The 5,912-nt window shown below is 49.1% G+C and overlaps 1 long non-coding RNA gene across 1 annotated transcript; it reads left to right on the forward strand.

Moving 5' to 3' along the window:
• Nucleotides 1–699: 699 nt before the first annotated feature.
• On the forward strand, nucleotides 700–2,601 carry LOC113972488. Its single transcript, XR_003535921.1, has 3 exons — nucleotides 700–885; nucleotides 2,104–2,193; nucleotides 2,345–2,601. It is a non-coding gene; the product is annotated as an uncharacterized LOC113972488 (long non-coding RNA).
• The last annotated feature ends 3,311 nt before the right edge of the window (nucleotides 2,602–5,912 follow it).

Genomic DNA, 5,912 nt, shown 5'->3' on the forward strand with positions numbered 1-5,912 from the left:
AGCAGCATCCCCCCCCAAAACCAAGAGCTGCCATGGTCCACAAGCAGTGACAGAACAGGTTCTGTGTGTCACAACTGTCCCTCTGTCCTCTGTGGGATGCGTTCAGGCCAGGGCTGGGATGGGTGGCTGCAGCATTAAACCCAGTCTAAGGTGGTCAGGGAACTAGCTAAGCACCCTGTGAAGAGACCTTGGTATCTGACAACTTATAATCAAGTTTCTCCTGCTCCCACTCTCTTCCGGCATGGAGTCCGGTGGGAAGAGTGCCATGGGAGAGCAGAGGAACAATGATGGTACTTCCCATGGTCAGTCATTTTCTCACTACTTCTTTAACAAGCTCTCCCGAATCCTCTCTCATTAGACCAGCACCCAGACAAAGGCTGGAGGACATTAAACATCCCTTTCATGGAGGCAGCAGCCCCTCCATGGATGGCAGGTCCTGCCTCTCACCTAACTTTCCTCCTGGAGAGCCTACTTCTCTCCTGGCAGCCTGCCCAGGCACTGCCACAGCTCAGGGATGACAGAATATTCAGAGTTGGAAGGGACCCACCAGGATCATCCAGTCCAGGTTTCTTGGCACCCACCATCCCCACTGTGACCCCGTGCCACCCACATGTCACCGCCCCACGGGCCGCTCGCCCAAGACACGCTCACAACAACTGGTCTGTGCCCTTTTGCCTCTGAAAACAAAGCTGTGGGTGATGGTGAGAAGCAGTGAGATGGAGGGAAGGGCTGCAGGACTTCAACTTGCCTCTCGCTGTCTCTCTGGCTGCTGTGTTGAGCTGTTTGCTCAGCCAGCCCTGGGATGGTGCAAACCAGCCCGGCTGCCAATTGACGTCAGAGGAGCGCTGGTGGTTTGCGCGAGCTCAGGGACTGCCTCTGCTCAAGGTGGGTTTCCAACACCACACAAATCCCCCCACTTCCCCTCCCTCTGCTCCAGGAAACAAGTGCCTTATTTCATTCATTGGCTGGTTTGGTTATGGCACGAATCCCGCCCATATTTTGGCTACTTGGATGTTTGCTGAGGACCGAGCAGCACAGATAATACCAGCAAAGAGCAGGGCAGTGAGAAAATAGGGGAAAAATAGGGTGAAGCCAAGTTTAATCTCCTCTGCCTCAGTTTGTGCCACATGTTTGCAGACAGGACGAAAGCCATGTATTTTTTTTCTTCTCACATCGCCTGCAATGTTTTTGAGTCTTGTGAAAAAGCGAGATGTTGAGTTCTTGCCATCCTTCTTCTCTTCCTCTTCAAATCACTGTGTGTGAAATGTGTCTGAGCTGAGGGAGTTCGTTTGAAATGGGTGCATTTCCTCTTGACTGCTCAAGTTTTCCTTCAGCCACTTTATTTTTGTTTTGTGTTATGCTGATTAGCTGCAACCCCCCTGTTTTCACTTGCCTCCATACGGATTTGACAGTGACAATGTCAGTACATTTTCCCTAAGCCCAGACCAATGTATTTAACTGCAACATATCTTTCCAAACCCAGAGTGATTCCTATGGGGTGTGCTCGGAGAAGTCAATGCATTAACTTCCATCAGCTTTGGGTCAGGCCTGTGCTCTTGAATCAGTCCTTATGTGTTGCTGCCAATCTCTTTAAGATTGTCCAAAACAAACACACTTCGGGTGAGATCAGTGCACAGAGCATCACGTGAAAAGCTCTGTGATAACAACTGACTGCGTGCTTGCTTTCATATGGCATTGACTCTTATTTCCCTGATTATTTTTAGTCTTCGAGGCTGTTCCTTAATCAACCCACTTTCTTTAATAGCTAGTGTTGACTCGAGTGTGCTGCAGCAGGGCTAATCATGCTTTCTATTAAGGGTGGGAAATATTGGTTAGCCCACAGCTAGAAGCAAATGAGAATGTATTTCCTACATGGGCTGATCCACCACTGAACCGAGCACGAAGTTTTTCATCCATTTCAGAGGCCTTGAATCAGGTTCTTAAACAGTCACCAAAAGAAAAACCCCATCAAGGTCCAAACCAGCCCAAACCAACACATTCCTTTTAGTGGAAAAGCCTTACAGTAAGATGTGCCTTGCTCAGACAAAGACAAATCAACAAAATCTTTATTCCTCTTCTACTCTACCTGCTTTTTTTCCTCAGAGGGTGAGGATTTGTGGCCCTGAAACTGTCCAGAAATGAGGAGCAGAGCTCCAGCTGGAGTGAATGGCATTCCCATACTTGAGAGAGGAGGTGAGAGGGAGAAGACATACCCCCAGCAGGTTGATTTTAAAGACTACAAAAGGCTTTGAAGCGGTTTGGAAATGTGGGATATTGCAGTTAATTCATGAGGAGGTGAGTGTTACATGGAACATGCCACCAGGTTTTGTATTTTGACATGCAGGGACTGCTTGCACAGAGCCCACAGGCTCAGTGCCTTTTGCAGGGCTGGAGGAGGATGTGCCAGGAAAAGCCCCATGTCTTTGGAAAATGGGGAAGCAAGAGAATGACTGAAACCTGGGTGGAGCAAATGAGGAAAGTATTTTAAATATAAAGTGGAGATGCAACTCTTGTAAATTCAGGAGTGAAGACTTGCCAGCTGAGATCCTAGAATTTCCTTTTGTGGAATCTGGAAGCAGTAGCCTTAAACAAATACATATGGATATATGAGTACAGCATATAAACTGCCCTTCCCCATAACCCAGTCCAGTCAGGTTGCAAAATTTAATTCCTTTGGTGACAGCAAAGTCTGTCAGCAAGAAACCTGGCTGGCTGGGTCCCCACCTGATGCAGTCCAGGAGACTTGGATGAGTCAGAAGGAGCCCATGGACAAATATACTAATTTTCATGTTCCTGACCTAGCAACACCTTGGATCATGAAAACCCTAAGTGTTTAGGGTACCTGATTTATGGTGGTTTATTTTCTGTACTGCTTCACTGTTTCTCAGCATGTCAGCAGCAAAATGGGATGGAGGCTTTTGTTTTTCCCTCAGCTCCCCTTAGTTCCCCATGTGTGATTGCTGCTTGCCTGCCTGGATTTGCAAGGTGGAAGGGAAAGTGTAAATGTCTATTTTCTTTTCTTTTCAGTGTGATTGTTCCCTAAACTATCCCACCAAATCCCTGGTGACCAGTATAGTCTACATAAACAGGAATAGCCCCGGGGCTTGGTTGACTTGGGCGCATTATGGCTTGCCCTGCCCTCCCTGGCTCAGCACCGGCAGCTGTGGAGCTGGAAGAAAATGTCCCAAAAAAAGACATGAGGGTGGCTTTCACACCCCTCTGCACGTGTGCAGAGCTACAGCTCCAGTGGAGATGCTTCCAGCCAGCCTGATGGAGGGCAGATCAGGGAAAGGCTTCCTCTCATCACAGCTTTGGTAAAAGAGAAATCCCACACTGAAGTGAGGAGAAATCCCTCTTCAGTCGGCTTTAGGCCAATTAAAAAGTTCTCTTTACACAGACAGGAGAGTGAAATGGGGTTGGATTTTAAAAACCCTGCCTTGCTCAAACATCTCATTTCCAGGACAATCGGGGCTCTTAAAGCCGAGGGCTGCCTTAATCAGTGTCGCTCTCCACATCTCCCATAACTTGAGGTCAACCCAGTGCTTGTCGTTCATAATCCATCTGACTGAAGGAGAGATGTGTATTCAAACCACCCTCTGCAGGTTATTCTCCCAGCTCAGGCTGAGCTCCTGCTCACATTTGGTGGCTGGATCTTGGGTGTCCATGCCAGGCAGGAATGCCTGGGTGCATCTGGGTGAAGCAGGGGGTCACTTGTGAGCTTTGGTGGGTCTCAGCTCCACACTCTCTCCGCAGCCAGTCGCTGCAAGCTGGCCTTAGTGGCTGTGCTCTAATGTAAAGATGGTAATTTATGGAGCGGGAAAGCATTGTGGTAACAAATTAAATGCCCTGTATCTTTAAAAAGAAAGGAAAAAGAAAATCCCCAGCTCCCCACCTAGCAAGTTGGAAATTTAGGTGAGCCTTTCAACTGTTTGCTTGGACAAAGATATGGAAACCAGGTACCAAAACCGAAAGTAAAATGTACGCAGGTCTTTGCAGATGCAATCATTGTTTATAATTGACTATAGAGGCAATTTAGCAGAGGATAAATGCTACTGAGTAGTGATTACAGGAGGCAGGAGTGGTGACTGGGAGGGGGAACTGCAGAAACCTGAGATGAGCCAGCCCAAAATTCATCTTCTTGGAGCCCTTGCTACAGGTGCTACAGTCCGTGCGCAGGTGAACTCAGGAAGATACCGGCTGATGGTCCGGCACTGCCTGACGTGACACAGGACAGGGCTCCCACACTCCTCAGAACAGCTTGGCCCAGCCTTGGGATTCATGTTACAGGCCGGCAACGGGAGACATCCCCGACTTCAGCTGCCTGAGCCGGGCAGGGAGCGGCGGGTCCCTGGTGCCTGCCGTGCCACCCGGAGCCTTAAGGAGGCTTCGAGCTTCGGGACTGAGCTGCGGTTGTTCCTCTGCACCTCCCTCGAATCCCCCTAAGCCAACACCCTTCGCTAAAACCGAAAAACATTTTCCAGACGCAAGCATGTGTACGTGTGTGGGTGGGTGGGGTGCAGGGAACTATGAAAATTTCAATGGGAGGTATGACATCCTGGCTTTCTAAATATAGAGGACCTGAGCTGCAGCTCCTCTCACACGCTACCAGCGTGCTTTCTCTTTCGAAAGGCCCCCCGAAGCAAATACTGCACTGGCTGGTAGCATGGAAGAAAAAAAAAAAACCAACCTAGAAAAAAATTAGTCCTGGTGAGCTGATTGCAGTTCCCCGCGCTCTGGAGCAGAGTTGTTGCTCGGGCAGAGCTCCAGGCGGTGCCCACGCGGAGCGGCCGGGCCAGCGCGGCGCAGATGGCACAGATGGCCCTCACGGGAAGGCGGTGGTGGCATCAGTGGGCTGGTGGCGGCCCCAGTGTGGGGCCAGGACCCGGCAGCGCTTCTCCTTTGCCCACCAGCCCCTGTCCCTCCAGGGGCAGCAGGGGAGGGAGAGAGGAGCAAACCCTGGTGGGGCTGAGAATGTGACATTTTGGCTCCGTGTGAGGCGCCGCGTCTCGGTTCCCTTTTCGCTGCCGTTGCTGTTGCTCCAGTATTTGCATAGCACAACACCAAGGCGCCTCAGAGCCAGGGGAGAGTGGTAGCTGCTGCTTCTCCTTTTAAAAAAGCAAGCAGTTATCCATGCGACACCATCACTCTCTGCGTGTGCTCAGGGCGGAGGAGGAGGCGTGACACCGGGGGGTTGTGGCCTTTGGAAAAGTTCTGCAGGGCTGAATTTAATCGAGACTGAGGATCTTTAAGCCAAGCTATGAAATCCAGCAGAGAGTTATATCCCAGTAATAGACCCTATTAGAGGGTCTAGCATAGTCTATAGAAAGGATCTCCTCTCTATTAAATTCTCTAGGGCTTGAGTTCCCATTTACACAAAGGGCCCTTTTAGCTGTGTAAAATGGCCATAAAGTAGGTGTAAAAATGATTGATGCCATCTTTACAACCCCTTTGCACTGGGAAAACGGTGTAAAGTGGCCAGGGTGCAAATGAGAATCACACCTGGGTTTGTGAGAGTAAATTACATCGAGCCCTTCACAAATTCTGTGTGTCCATAGAGGTTTAATCCTACCCCTTTCTGCAGAATTCACCTAGAAAATAAATTTCCAAGGCTTAAAAAAAAGGTTTTCTTCTTCAACACCTCTCTCCTTTCCAAGTCCTTTTAGTCCCAGTCTTTCTCCTGGTGCAGTCCATGTGGACTCTGACACCAGGAAAAGGCTGGGAGGTGCCTGGATATGCTGTGAAAATCCTTTAATTAATACTTTCCGAAATACTTGATCCAAGCAAAATATATGTTGCAATACAATACCTAGGAGAAAACCAGTTCCAAAAGCTCCTTTGTCCATTTCCCCATCCCTCCTGTTTTGATTTTATGCTCTTGAGATACATATAAAGAGGAAATAAAGAAGTTAATC

Source organism: Neopelma chrysocephalum, unplaced genomic scaffold (assembly GCF_003984885.1).
Source record: "Neopelma chrysocephalum unplaced genomic scaffold, ASM398488v2 Primary Assembly neopelma1_92, whole genome shotgun sequence".
Taxonomy (NCBI): domain Eukaryota; kingdom Metazoa; phylum Chordata; class Aves; order Passeriformes; family Pipridae; genus Neopelma; species Neopelma chrysocephalum.